General features: G+C 41.4%; 1 protein-coding gene, 1 long non-coding RNA gene and 1 pseudogene across 10 annotated transcripts in view; 2 read left to right on the forward strand and 1 right to left on the reverse strand.

Annotated features, from left to right (window-relative positions):
* Dab1 (DAB adaptor protein 1) overlaps nucleotides 1–15,547 on the forward strand; it is a 1,121,076-nt gene that overhangs the window by 481,371 nt on the left and 624,158 nt on the right. The window lies entirely within an intron of this gene.
* The window catches only part of LOC120103116 (uncharacterized), a 44,390-nt gene that overhangs the window by 13,062 nt on the left and 15,781 nt on the right, over nucleotides 1–15,547 (reverse strand). Inside the window, exon 5 of one of the 2 annotated variants that reach the window (XR_005505193.2) lies at nucleotides 1,775–3,684. The exons of the other annotated variant lie outside the window; for it this stretch is intronic. This is a non-coding gene — a long non-coding RNA (uncharacterized LOC120103116). Of the gene's footprint in view, nucleotides 1–1,774; nucleotides 3,685–15,547 lie in introns of those variants that run through there. 2 annotated transcript variants of the gene reach the window in all.
* Nucleotides 12,423–13,743, forward strand: Krt18-ps5 (keratin 18, pseudogene 5; annotated as a pseudogene).

The raw sequence follows: 15,547 nt of genomic DNA on the forward strand, positions 1-15,547 counted from the left end.
ATTGAAGTATCACAATGAAACCTCTTATTTTATATAATTAATATATGTCATTCAAAATAAATAGTACATGCTGGGTATGGTAGTGCACACCTGTATTTCCAGCACTCAAGAGGCATGTGGATCTTTCTCTCTGAGTTCAAAGCCTACACAGTCTATATAGTAAGCTCCAGGCCAGCCAAGGCTACATAGTGAGAGCAAAACATTTATTATGTTCATAAAGAGTAAAACTAACTTGTGCTACTGAGAACCTCCAGAGATGGATACCTCTGACTTTCTGTCTAGATCACGGCAGTGAAGTCAGCAAGACATAATTCAACTCCTCCTGGCTAGTCTCTACCCCTGTCTTCTTCTGCATCCCATAATCTCAGAGCATAAGAGTGTTCATCTCTGCAACTATATAGTGAACCACACACGTGCGCTTGCTTTGAAAACCGGAGGGATTGTGGGGAATGGAGAGGACAGTGGCCACAGAACCAGTTTGCTCAGTCAGTGTCATTCCACATGTCCTCTTAGTTTGGGCACATTTGTTACTAGTTAAGGTTGAAATGTCATTCTTTTTCATTCTGAGACCCCTGAAGACTATGACCCTAACTTGAAGAATCGTCAAAGCTTTTTGAACCAAGGGAAACATCAGAGATGCTTTTGGATTCAAACCCCGCATTTTACAGTGGACAAGGAAATTCAAGTGAAAGAGACACTTGTCATAGGTCGTATGGAATGGTAATACTTCTGATGGCTTTCACACCCATCCTACATTTAAGCATGTGGAAAACAGCCTTGCAGTTTACTTACTCTGCTGTCATAGCCTATTAGACCCCCGGAGTAGCCTTCCCTCATTAGCCTGTCAGGAGTTTGTGAAGAAGCCACATGAGAATATGGGGGAGGCTTTGTTGCAGCTTCAGCTCACCTTCCTCTTACTCATGCTTGCTCCACCTCATCCTGTCTTTCTCTGAGGTTTTAAAAAGAGTTTTCTGTATGTGGGTGGTTTTGCCTGAACTGTGTGGGTAGTTTTATGTCAACTTGACACAAGCTAGAGTCATCCGCAAAGAGGGACTTTCAAGTTAAAAAAATAAAAAAGCCCTCAGTGATTAATGTAGGAAGGCCCAGGCCACTATGGACAGTAGCACCCCTGAGCTGGTGATCCTGGAGCTGTCAAAGAGGAGGCTGAGTAAGCCATGAGTAGCAAGTCGGTAAGCAGCATTCCTCCATGGGTTCTATTCAGTTCCTGCCTCTAAGTTCCTGTCTTCACTTCCTGCATTAGACTGTGATCTGCTTGGGACTTGTGATATAAAATCAACACTTTCCTCCTCACATTTCTTTTAGGGATAGTGTTTTTTTTCATAGCAACAGAAATCCTAACTAATAAGCCTCCATGTGTGTCTGTGTACCACGTGGGTGCCTGGTACCAAAACAAGAGGGAGTTGATGGTGGTAAACCTCCATGTGGGTACTGAGAATTGAGCCCAGGTCCTCTGCAAGAGCAGTCATTGTTCTAAATAGCTGAGCCATCTCTCTAGTTCTATGGCTTCTCTTTCAACCGTACAAACCCTGCTCTAGTTTTCTTGAAAGGAAGCCAAGAAATTAACAGCAATGCTGGGCCATGTGAACAACAGTTGTTTTTATGGAGAAAAGGGAAGAGAACTCAATGTTGTGGTTATTTGTGGCATGCCATCAGCCAACAATGTAAATTAAATTAATTAAAAGGCATTGTATATTTCTAGTTCCAGCATGGGATTCACTCCATGGCCATGGAAATTTTGAATAATGGGTAATAGTCATCTCTAATTTCTCAACATATGTTTTTTTCACTTACACAGCTGTGAAAAAATTATATTTATATTTTTGTTGATGCATAATTTCCATCCTGAAAACAGAATTCATATTAGCATTAAACTGCCAACAGGTGTCCTTTATTTAATTTCTTCTTCTGAGCTGGAATAATCCCGTCTTTGGCAGGAAGTCAGTATTTTTTCTCATTCACTTTTACATCCTTAAGAGTGCCTTTAGCATTATTTTCTACTTGATAAAACACATCCTCTCAGGGCCTCGTTATTTCCACCCTGGTGTTATCAGATTGAATATTTCAATCATGAAAACTTGGCATATTTATTTCCTCTCGGAGACCACATAGAACGAATGCATGGGAGATGTTGACGGTATTTTAAAGGTTTTCTCAATGGGATACCCAGGACTTTAAATGACCCAAGTGCATTCTAAGCCTGTATTCTTTTTTCTTTTTTCTTTTTTTTTTTTTTTTTTTTGGTTCTTTTTTTCGGAGCTGGGGACCGAACCCAGGGCCTTGCGCTTCCTAGGTAAGCGCTCTACCACTGAGCTAAATCCCCAGCCCCTCTTTTTTCTTTTTAACTATTAATTAAAATGTTCTTTTAGATGCAAGGTAATCAAACCAATTACAAGTGAGTCCTGCATTTCATTTAAGAAGGCCTTTAGAGAAAGGAAACCTTCTCATGGGACCCTGTTGGTTTCTTCAAAACTGCTTTTCTCTCTACCCACAATAAATAAATAAATAAATAAATAAATAAATAAATAAATAAATAAAATAGATGTAAAAGAGATAAAACAACATCTTGGGCTGATGAGATGCCTCATTTGCTGGCTGCCCTGATGCCAAGTTCTCCAAACAGAATTCTTCAGGATTTAGCTCTGGGAGGGACTTCTCCCCAGCAAAGTATTCCTGTTTCACTACCTAGTGACACCCTATCCTACCTGGGTGGCACATAGTGTGGTTTTTCTGTCTAAAATTTCGCATTATCTTTTAGACGGAAAACATGGCAAAATCGTTGAGGATTGGGCTTCTAAAGCTAGATTTCTTGGTCTCCCAGCCAAACTTTGTCATATTCTGAATGCTGTTGAATAAAATATATAACCTCTCTCTGCCTTATTCTTTTCCATTGTGAAATATAAATAGCTATACTCACTTGATAGCGTATTTATGAGACGTCGGTGAGACAATATATGCAAATTACATGAAATAGTGGCTGGCGAGTAAGCAGCGAACACAAGGGTAATAGTTGACACATCTTAGTTATTATCAAGTACACTGTCCTTATCTTGAGTTTCCTTCATTGAAGAAGGCCGTTACAGAAAGAAAATATTCCCACGGAGTTTGAAGTCTGTGCACCTCTTCAGAGCTAGACTGTGGTTCTACACTCATATACCCCAGGTGCCTGTGCTTAGGAACAGATGTAGGTAGAATGAATGAATAAATCAATATAGACAGACAATCTGGAAGTCAGCAAGCAGAGGCATTTCCTGTTTCTGTTATGCAATGTAGTTACTGTCTTTGATAGTCACACCTTATTTCACACTAAAGGTCTGCTTTCCTTCCGCCCTGATGACAACATGGTGTGAGTATTGGATACACATTTGCAAGAAGGGCTGTGTCCAACACCCACACTCTGGTGGCCTGACTTGTCCTGTTTTACGTTCCTTTACCATTGCCAAAACGCATATCCATTGATCAGATTTCCAGTATTCATCACATGCAGGCACCAGATGGATCTGAATAGTTTCCGTAACAACCAATTTGCATTTGGACTCTGCTCCAAAATGCCTTCCCATTATAGCTTCCATTTGCCTTCGGTGCACTCCATCATTTTGCAGTCTTTTCTGAAGGCCATACCTCTGATTTTGGAAACTGTGGATCGACTTGATACAACTGAGCTGCCTGGAATTAGAACAAGGAATATTTTATTGCCAAATCATGACTTGCTCATGTATTTCAACGTACACCATGTAACAAAATGTGTCACTATAATCTTCTTTTGCAGACAGCTCCCAAGGGATATCTGTAAGACTGAAGTTCCCCTTGCACTCTTCCTAAGGCCTCACTGGGTGACGTTACCCAGTAGGCCCAGTTCTTAAGCCAAGATCTTCCTGTTAGGGCTGTTATGCTTATTGGAGATGCATGTTAGGTTTCATGAACTTAAATGAGGAGTAAGTAATAAATTCATGGGAGAAATTGGGTTAGTATGTGATTAACATCGTGGCTGATGCAGATGGGTGTACCGATGATGGCAACATGTGCTTGTATCATGATGAAATGCAGATTAGAGGCCCTGGAGCCAACCCAAGGAAATCTGCCCAAAACGGTTTCATCTCTGTCAGCTTTAATCTGATTAAAAGAGAGTGTGCTTTAATGTACCAAGAAAAATGAGGCTGCCTGATATAACCAAGTGGCACTCTCTCTTCTATTGAGATATTATCAAAATAATTCGCATGTAATGCATTGGGGAGTCTGCTGGACTCCAGAGCAGAGGATGTGTATTCGAGTTTCCTCTCAGTCACCAGCTTACCCAATGCAGTCACGGCAGAGTCTTAGTTTCTACATCTGTAAAGAAGCAGTGTACTGGGTGGGCAGTACATTGAACTATCACTAATGATTTTCAATAGGTTTTTTCCCCTTTGCATACAACTGAGAAATGATATCCAGACACTCCCATGAGCAGCCTCAGGGTTATGCACAATTACCCACATGCTGGTACAGCTCAGTCCCTTCTTTCTGCTCAAGTAAGCTTGTCAGGAAGCATATGAGGGAGACTGACATTTCAAAATAACCTTGAATCCTATTCTGCCTAATTTATTTAAAATAGTACAAGGCAAATACTTTGGGATTTTGAGTACGTACTTAGCTTTAGAAAATGATTTGCTCTGTAATTTCCAAAAAAAAAAAGTGCATCTTGAAACCATTGTTGTTCTTCTCTAGCCTAAATGAAGTTTACAGTCCCTTTTGATGATGTTTCTGTTTCTCCTAAAGCAAATCAAGGCACCAGAAGAGAAAGCCCCATGGCGTGTAGTCTTTAGTTACTTGATATGGAATCAGTAGCAAGGCAGGTGTGCCTGGAGGCCTTGCTTTGATAATTTCCACATTCCCTCTTGAAAGGTGATGGCTTACACCAACTCCCTGATTCTTACGCTAAAGCAAGTGAAGAGGTTGACTTCCACAATGATGTAATCCCACTGCCACTTAAGGACAAGATGGACACCCCCCCCACCCCCCCACCCCCCACCCCCAGCTGAGGACCAAACACGGCACCTTGCACTTGCTAGGCAAGCGCTCTACCACTGAGCTAAATCCCCAAGCCCTTGGACTACTTTTTAAAAGTTAAGCCTAGTTAGTATTTGACACAAAACAGCACTAGGATAAAGCTTCAAAATGTTTCATTGTGTGTTGCTGATATCCATGGAAATAAAACAAACATTTGTAATATGGTAGTTATTGAAATTCTGTGTAATGGATGGGTTTAAGAAGAAAGCTACTAAAAGGCCATTGGATAATCAGTGTAATTTTGAATATAAAATTGGCTTATGCAGTTTTCCTTTGTAACAGTACGCTAGTAAAGATAACATGAAACATACCTGGATGAAGACAGTATAAATGCAATCTGGAGTTCATAAGAAATAAGGGAAGATCCCGGCCCGCAGCAGCTCTCTGCTCCCAGACCCGGTGAGAGAGAGACCCAACCGCCTGGTCAGGTGGGCACTCCTGAGGCTGCAGAGCGGAAGAGACCACCAACACTGCTCACCCCTGCCCACATCCCTGGCCCAAGAGGAAACTGTATAAGGCCTCTGGGCTCCCGTGGGGGAGGGCCCAGGAGCGGCAGGACATCTGCCTGAGACACCTCCGGAACCTGAAAGAAACAGACCAGATAAACAGTTCTCTGCACCCAAATCCCGTGGGAGGGAGAGCTAAACCTTCAGAGAGGCAGACAAGCCTGGGAAACCAGAAGAGACTGCTCCCTGCACACACATCTCGGACGCCAGAGGAAAAAGCCAAAGACCATCTGGAACCCTGGTGCACTGAAGCTCCCGGAAGGGGCGGCACAGGTCTTCCTGGTTGCTGCCGCTGCAGAGAGCCCCTGGGCAGCACCCCACGAGCGAACTTGAGCCTCGGGACCACAGGTAAGACCAACTTTTCTGCTGCAAGAAAGCTGCCTGGTAAACTCAAGACACAGGCCCACAGGAACAGCTGAAGACCTGTAGAGAGGAAAAACTACACGCCCGAAAGCAGAACACTCTGTCCCCATAACTGACTGAAAGAGAGGAAAACAGGTCTACAGCACTCCTGACACACAGGCTTATAGGACAGTCTAGCCACTGTCAGAAATAGCAGAACAAAGTAACACTAGAGATAATCTGATGGCGAGAGGCAAGCGCAGGAACCCAAGCAACAGAAACCAAGACTACATGGCATCATCGGAGCCCAATTCTCCCACCAAAACAAACATGGAATATCCAAACACACCAGAAAAGCAAGATCTAGTTTCAAAATCATATTTGATCATGATACTGGAGGACTTCAAGAAAGGCATGAACACACGTAGGGAAACACAGGAAAACATTAATAAACAAGTAGAAGCCTACAGAGAGGAATCGCAAAAATCCCTGAAAGAATTCCAGGAAAACACAATCAAACAGTTGAAGGAATTAAAAATGGAAATAGAAGCAATCAAGAAAGAACACATGGAAACAACCCTGGATATAGAAAACCAAAAGAAGAGACAAGGAGCTGTAGATACAAGCTTCACCAACAGAATACAAGAGATGGAAGAGAGAATCTCAGGAGCAGAAGATTCCATAGAAATCATTGACTCAACTGTCAAAGATAATGTAAAGCGGAAAAAGCTACTGGTCCAAAACATACAGGAAATCCAGGACTCAATGAGAAGATCAAACCTAAGGATAATAGGTATAGAAGAGAGTGAAGACTCCCAGCTCAAAGGACCAGTAAATATCTTCAACAAAATCATAGAAGAAAACTTCCCTAACCTAAAAAAAGAGATACCCATAGACATACAAGAAGCCTACAGAACTCCAAATAGATTGGACCAGAAAAGAAACACCTCCCGTCACATAATTGTCAAAACACCAAACGCACAAAATAAAGAAAGAATATTAAAAGCAGTAAGGGAAAAAGGTCAAGTAACATATAAAGGGAGACCTATCAGAATCACACCAGACTTCTCGCCAGAAACTATGAAGGCCAGAAGATCCTGGACTGATGTCATACAGACCCTAAGAGAACACAAATGCCAGCCCAGGTTACTGTATCCAGCAAAACTCTCAATTAACATTGATGGAGAAACCAAGATATTCCATGACAAAACCAAATTTACACAATATCTTTCTACAAATCCAGCACTACAAAGGATAATAAATGGTAAAGCCCAACATAAGGAGGCAAGCTATACCCTAGAAGAAGCAAGAAACTAATCGTCTTGGCAACAAAACAAAGAGAATGAAAGCACACAAACATAACCTCACATCCAAATATGAATATAAAGGGAAACAATAATCACTATTCCTTAATATCTCTCAATATCAATGGCCTCAACTCCCCAATAAAAAGACATAGATTAACAAACTGGATACGCAACGAGGACCCTGCATTCTGCTGCCTACAAAATACACACCTCAGAGACAAAGACAGACACCACCTCAGAGTGAAAGGCTGGAAAACAACTTTCCAAGCAAATGGTCAGAACAAGCAAGCTGGAGTAGCCATTCTAATATCAAATAAAATCAATTTCCAACTAAAAGTCATCAAAAAAGATAAGGAAGGACACTTCATATTCATCAAAGGAAAAATCCACCAAGATGAACTCTCAATCCTAAATATCTATGCCCCAAATACAAGGGCACCTACATACGTAAAAGAAAACTTACTAAAGCTCAAAACACACATTGCACCTCACACAATAATAGTGGGAGATTTCAACACCCCACTCTCATAAATGGACAGATCATGGAAACAGAAATTAAACAGTGATGTCGACAGACTAAGAGAAGTCATAAGCCAAATGGACTTAACGGATATTTATAGAACATTCTATCCTAAAGCAAAAGGATATACCTTCTTCTCAGCTCCTCATGGAACTTTCTCCAAAATTGATCATATAATTGGTCAAAAAACGGGCCTCAACAGGTACAGAAAGATAGAAATAATCCCATGCGTGCTATCGGACCACCACGGACTAAAACTGGTCTTCAATAACAGTAAGGGAAGAATGCCCACATATACGTGGAAATTGAACAATGCTCTACTCAATGATAACCTGGTCAAGGAAGAAATAAAGAAAGAAATTAAAAACTTTTTAGAATTTAATGAAAATGAAGATACAACATACTCAAACTTATGGGACACAATGAAAGCTGTGCTAAGAGGAAAACTCACAGCGCTGAGTGCCTGCAGAAAGAAACAGGAAAGAGCATATGTCAGCAGCTTGACAGCACACCTAAAAGCTCTAGAACAAAAAGAAGCAAATACACCCAGGAGGAGTAGAAGGCAGGAAATAATCAAACTCAGAGCTGAAATCAACCAAGTAGAAACAAAAAGGACCATAGAAAGAATCAACAGAACCAAAAGTTGGTTCTTTGAGAAAATCAACAAGATAGATAAACCCTTAGCCAGACTAACGAGAGGACACAGAGAGTGCGTCCAAATTAACAAAATCAGAAATGAAAAGGGAGACATAACTACAGATTCAGAGGAAATTCAAAAAATCATCAGATCTTACTATAAAAACCTATATTCAACAAAATTTGAAAATCTTCAGGAAATGGACAATTTCCTAGACAGATACCAGGTATCGAAGTTAAATCAGGAACAGATAAACCAGTTAAACAACCCCATAACTCCTAAGGAAATAGAAGCAGTCATTAAAGGTCTCCCAACCAAAAAGAGCCCAGGTCCAGACGGGTTTAGTGCAGAATTCTATCAAACCTTCATAGAAGACCTCATACCAATATTATCCAAACTATTCCACAAAATTGAAACAGATGGAGCCCTACCGAATTCCTTCTACGAAGCCACAATTACTTTTATACCTAAACCACACAAAGACACATCAAAGAAAGAGAACTTCAGACCAATTTCCCTTATGAATATCGACGCAAAAATACTCAATAAAATTCTGGCAAACCGAATTCAAGAGCACATCAAAACAATCATCCACCATGATCAAGTAGGCTTCATCCCAGGCATGCAGGGATGGTTTAATATACGGAAAACCATCAACGTGATCCATTATATAAACAAACTGAAAGAACAGAACCACATGATCATTTCATTAGATGCTGAGAAAGCATTTGACAAAATTCAACACCCCTTCATGATAAAAGTCCTGGAAAGTATAGGAATTCAAGGCCCATACCTAAACATAGTAAAAGCCATATACAGCAAACCAGTTGCTAACATTAAACTAAATGGAGAGAAACTTGAAGCAATCCCACTAAAATCAGGGACTAGACAAGGCTGCCCACTCTCTCCCTACTTATTCAATATAGTTCTTGAAGTTCTAGCCAGAGCAATCAGACAACAAAAGGAGATCAAGGGGATACAGATCGGAAAAGAAGAGGTCAAAATATCACTATTTGCAGATGACATGATAGTATATTTAAGTGATCCCAAAAGTTCCACCAGAGAACTACTAAAGCTGATAAACAACTTCAGCAAAGTGGCTGGGTATAAAATTAACTCAAATAAATCAGTTGCCTTCCTCTATACAAAAGAGAAACAAGCCGAGAAAGAAATTAGGGAAACGACACCCTTCATAGTAGACCCAAATAATATAAAGTACCTCGGTGTGACTTTAACCAAACAAGTAAAAGATCTGTACAATAAGAACTTCAAGACACTGAGGAAAGAAATTGAAGAAGACCTCAGAAGATGGAAAGATCTCCCATGCTCATGGATTGGCAGGATTAATATAGTAAAAATGGCCATTTTACCAAAAGCAATCTACAGATTCAATGCAATCCCCATCAAAATACCAATCCAATTCTTCAAAGAGTTAGACAGAACAATTTGCAAATTCATCTGGAATAACAAAAAACACAGGATAGCTAAAGCTATCCTCAACAATAAAAGGACTTCAGGGGGAATCACTATCCCTGAACTCAAGCAGTATTACAGAGCAATAGTGATAAAAACTGCATGGTATTGGTACAGAGACAGACAGATAGACCAATGGAATAGAATTGAAGACCCAGAAATGAACCCACACACCTATGGTCACTTGATTTTTGATAAAGGAGCCAAAACCATCCAATGGAAAAAAGATAGCATTTTCAGCAAATGGTGCTGGTTCAACTGGAGGGCAACATGTAGAAGAATGCAGATCGATCTATGCTTATCACCCTGTACAAAGCTTAAGTCCAAGTGGATCAAGGACCTCCACATCAAACCAGATACACTCAAACTAATAGAAGAAAAACTAGGGAAGCATCTGGAACACATGGGCACTGGAAAAAATTTCCTGAACAAAACACCAATTGCTTATGCTCTAAGATCAAGAATCGACAAATGGGATCTCATAAAACTGCAAAGCTTCTGTAAGGCAAAGGACACTGTGGTTAGGACAAAACGGCAACCAACAGATTGGGAAAAGATCTTTACCAATCCTACAACAGATAGATGCCTTATATCCAAAATATACAAAGAACTCAAGAAGTTAGACCGCAGGGAAACAAATAACCCTATTAAAAAATGGGGTTCAGAGCTAAACAAAGAATTCACAGCTGAGGAATGCCGAATGGCTGAGAAACACCTAAAGAAATGTTCAACATCTTTAGTCATAAGGGAAATGCAAATCAAAACAACCCTGAGATTTCACCTCACACCAGTGAGAATGGCTAAGATCAAAAACTCAGGTGACAGCAGATGCTGGCGAGGATGCGGAGAAAGAGGAACACTCCTCCATTGTTGGTGGGATTGCAGACTGGTAAAACCATTCTGGTAATCAGTCTGGAGGTTCCTCAGAAAATTGGACATTGAACTGCCTGAGGATCCAGCTATACCTCTCTTGGGCATATACCCAAAAGATGCCTCAACATATAAAAGAGACACGTGCTCCACTATGTTCATCGCAGCCTTATTTATAATAGCCAGAAAATGGAAAGAACCCAGATGCCCTTCAACAGAGGAATGGATACAGAAAATGTGGTACATCTACACAATGGAATATTACTCAGCTATCAAAAACAACAAGTTTATGAAATTCATAGGCAAATGGTTGGAACTGGAAAATATCATCCTGAGTGAGCTAACCCAATCACAGAAAGACATACATGGTATGCACTCATTGATAAGTGGCTATAGCCCAAATGCTTGAATTACCCTAGATCCCTAGAACAAACGAAACTCAAGACGGATGATCAAAATGTGAATGCTTCACTCCTTCTTTAAATGAGGAAAAAGAATACCCTTGGCAGGGAAGGGAGAGGCAAAGATTAAAACAGAGACTGAAGGAACACCCATTCAGAGCCTGCCCCACATGTGGCCCATACATATACAGCCACCCAATTAGACAAGATGGATGAAGCAAAGAAGTGCAGACCGACAGGAGCCGGATGTAGATCGCTCCTGAGAGACACAGCCAGAATACAGCAAATACAGAGGCGAATGCCAGCAGCAAACCACTGAACTGAGAATAGGTCCCCTATTGAAGGAATCAGAGAAAGAACTGGAAGAGCTTGAAGGGGCTCGAGACCCCAAAAGTACAACAATGTCAAGCAACCAGAGCTTGCAGGGACTAAGCCACTACCCAAAGACTATACATGGACTGACCCTGGACTCTGACCTCAATGGTAGCAATGAATATCCTAGTAAGAGCACCAGTGGAAGGGGAAGCCCTGGGTCCTGCTAAGACTGAACCCCCAGTGAACTAGTCTATGGGGGGAGGGCGGCAATGGGGGGAGGGTTGGGAGGGGAACACCCATAAGGAAGGGGCGGGGGGAGGGGGATGTTTGCCCGGAAACCGGGAAAGGGAATAACACTCGAAATGTATATAAGAAATACTCAAGTTAATAATAAAAAAAAATAAGGGAAAATACAAGAGTACTCCCAGAAACTAAGAACCCAAGCTACAAGCCAGCAAGTTGGAAGAGTTATAGAAAAAAAAGTAGAACTGAAGAACTTGCAGTTCTAAATTCTTGGTCACCTGTGTTTTAAGATGACATTGAGTAAAGTACTATTTCTGTGCCATCAGTTCCCGACCTCCCGACTCTGTGACCCTTTAACACAGTTCCTCATGTTGTGATAACCCCCAACCATTACATTATTTCCTTGTTACTTCATAACTGTAATTTAGCTACTGTTATCATAGTGTAAATACCTAAAATGCAGATATCTGATACATGACCACTATGAAATGGTCATTTGACCCCAAAGGAGTCATAACCAACAGGTTGAGAATCATTACCTTATGCTATCATATATCTGAGTGGAAACTTTGGATAAAACACAATTTAATAGGAAAAAAATCTATGAGGCAAAACTTGTCTTTCAAAGTAGACAGCAGTGAGCCATAAACAATACAATTATTTCCCTTAAGAATAAAAGAAAAAAAATTGACTGCAGTGGAATTCCTGTCCTGGTCTCTCGCTTCTCCCTCCTCTCCAGACAAGATGAGCTTCACCACATGCTCAGCCACCCTCTCCACCAACTACTGGTCCCTGGACTCTGTGCTGACTCCCAGTTCGGTCTGCCAGCAGTGCAGCCAGCATCTGTGCAGGTGCTGGGGGCTCCGCGTCCCGGATATCAGTGTCCCACTCTGTCTTTGGTGGCTCCATGGGGTCCACAGGCCTGGTGGGAATGGGTAGGGTCCAGACTGAGAAGGAGACCATGCAAGACCTGAACAACCACCTGGCCAGCTACCTACACAAGGTAAAGAGCCTGGAGACTGAGAACAGGAGACTAGAGAGCAAAATCTGGGAATATCTGGAGAAAAGGGGTCCCCAAGGGCGTCAAAGACTGGGGCCATTTCTTCAAGACCATCGAAGATCTGAGGGCTCAGATCTTTGTGAATTCTGTGAACAATGCCCACATTGTCTGGCAGATCGACAATGCCTGTCTTGCTGCTGATGACTTTAGAGTCAGAACTGGCCATGCACCTCTGTGGAGAGCGACATTCCTGGACTCCACAAGGTGGCAGATGACACCAACATCACAAGGTTGCAGCTGGAGACAGAAATCGAAGCACTCAGGAGGAGCTGCTGTTCATGAAGAAGAATCCTGAGGAGGAAGTCCAAGGCCTGGAAGCTCAGATTGCCAGTTCTGGTTGACTGTGGAAGTGGATGCTCCCAAATCTCAGGTCCTCAGCAAGATCATGGTGGACATCTGCGCCCAGTATAAAGAGCTGGCTCAGAAGAACCGTGAGGAACTGGACAAGTACTGCTCTCAGATTGAGGAGAGTACCACAGTAGTCACCACCAACTCTGCCAAAATCCATGTTGCTGAGACCATGTTCTTGGAGCTGAGATGCACCCTCTAGACCTTGAAGATTGACTTGGACTCCATGGAAAACAAGAATATCAACGTGGAGAACAACCTTGGGGACATGGAGGCCAGATACAAGGCACAGATGGAGCTGCTCAATGGGGTTAGAGGTGGCACAAACTCTGGCAGAAGGACAGCACCAGACCCAGGAATATGAAGCCCTGTTGAACATCAAGGTCAAACTTGAGGCAGAGATTGCCACCTATAGCTGCTCGCTGAAGGATGGGAAAGATTTCAGTCTCAACGATGCCCTGGATTCCAGCAACTCCATGCAAACTGTGCAGAGGACAACTATTCATAAGGTCGTGGATGACAAAGTGGTGTCCAAGACCAATGACACCAGAGTTCTGAGGCACTGAGGCAGAGAAGGAGGGAACTCCCTGGGGACTGAGGGACCAATAAAAGTTGAGAGCTCAAAAATAAATAAATAAATAAATAAATAAATAAATACCACTATAGCAAAATACCAAAATAAAATTGAAATTAATATAATATATATTTCTAATTTAGCTTTATTTTATTTTATGTATATATGTGTGTATGTGTGTATATTATATTATAGTATATTCTATTATTATTATAGTATAGTATATTCTATTATATTATTATATATATGCAGTTAACTGCTCTAATGAAAAAACTGAACCATTCAGTCACCATAAAGACCATTGCCATGCCCTGGTAACCCACTTTATATTATCTTCCCTAATCACTTATGAACGGTAGGCTGTTCTCATCTTGACAATTCCATCATTTTGAGAATGTTATATAAACAGAATTATAGAAAATGTTACTTTTTCCTATGAGTTCTTTTCCTCCATTGAAATTATTGTACAATTCTCCTGTTCATACCCTGTTGTAGCTCCATGTATGCCATGGCCTGAACATACCACCATTTGTTATAACTGTTCAAATGTGGGTGGCTATTTTGCTTGTTTCCAGATTGAACCTATTAAAATAATGCTTGTAAGATTATATTTATGCAGATGTTTTTATGAAACAATGTTTTAATTTCTGTATGGATGGTTGCTCATGAATGTGAGTACATGAAAATGACAGTGGCACCAGAAGAGTAGGGAAAGGAGTCAAATAAAATAGGAATCAAGAATCAGTGGCTGAAGAAGGTTACAGAAGCTCACATGATAAAAAGGGACTGGGGAGATGGTTAAGTTGTTAAAATACAGACTATGCAAGCATGAAGATCTGAATTCATATCCCAGTACACACACATAAAAAGCTAAGAGCAAAAGCTGGGCATGCAAATATATACCTGTAGACCTAGCCCTGGCCATTGGCCAGTCAGTGATCTTCAACTTTAGTGATAGACCCTGCCTCAAAAAATAAAATAAATAAAACAAAGGTGAGCAACAATAGAGGGACACAGCCTGTCTTAATTACTGGCTTCCAAACATATGCATGCAGCCATGCACACACCCATACTTACAAGTACATATACCACACCATCCATGCTAGAAAAGGCACACAGGCGCATGTGTGTGCTTGAAAGACCTACTGTCAAGATATACCCAGCAGAGGGGGCTGGGGATTTAGCTCAGTGGTAGAGCGCTTACCTAGGAAGTGCAAGGCCCTGGGTTCGGTCCCCAGCTCCGAAAAAAAAAGAACCAAAAAAAAAAAAAAAAAGATATACCCAGCAGAGCTAGATGGACAGCACAGCAGTTAGGAGCACTTCTTGCTCTTCCAGAGAACCAGATTTGGGTTCTCAGAACCCAAGTTAGGTGGCTTACAACTACCTATAACTCTATCATCAGAGGATACAATACCTTCTGACCTTTATGGGCACCCACATATGTGGTATGTACTTACTCAGATACACAAGTGTACACATAAATGAAAATAGAAAATTCTTAATGACTTCCAATTGATGTTGTTGCCAAGAAAGTAGATTCATGGTCAGGCTGAGGGTCCTGTGCTCATTCATAAGCTAATTGCCTCACTTACACAACCACTTATCTTTCTATCCATTCAATGACTTGCCCATTCAACAATGGCTGTGATAGAACTACAGGCACCAACTTAGACCTTAGGAACCTACAGAAGACATGGGCTTTTAGAAACATATGAAAACATAGCAATTATAATTTAGTGTGAGTGGCTCTCAGAGTACCCAGCCTCTTGAAAAAGAAGAAGGAGGAGGAGGAGAAGGAGAAGGAAAGGAATAGGAGGAGGAGAGGGAGAGGAAGAGGAGAGGGGGAAGAGGATGAGGATGAGGAGGAGGAGGAGGAGGAGGAGGAGG

This window comes from Rattus norvegicus, chromosome 5, assembly GCF_036323735.1.
Source record: "Rattus norvegicus strain BN/NHsdMcwi chromosome 5, GRCr8, whole genome shotgun sequence".
NCBI classification, from domain to species: Eukaryota; Metazoa; Chordata; class Mammalia; order Rodentia; family Muridae; genus Rattus; species Rattus norvegicus.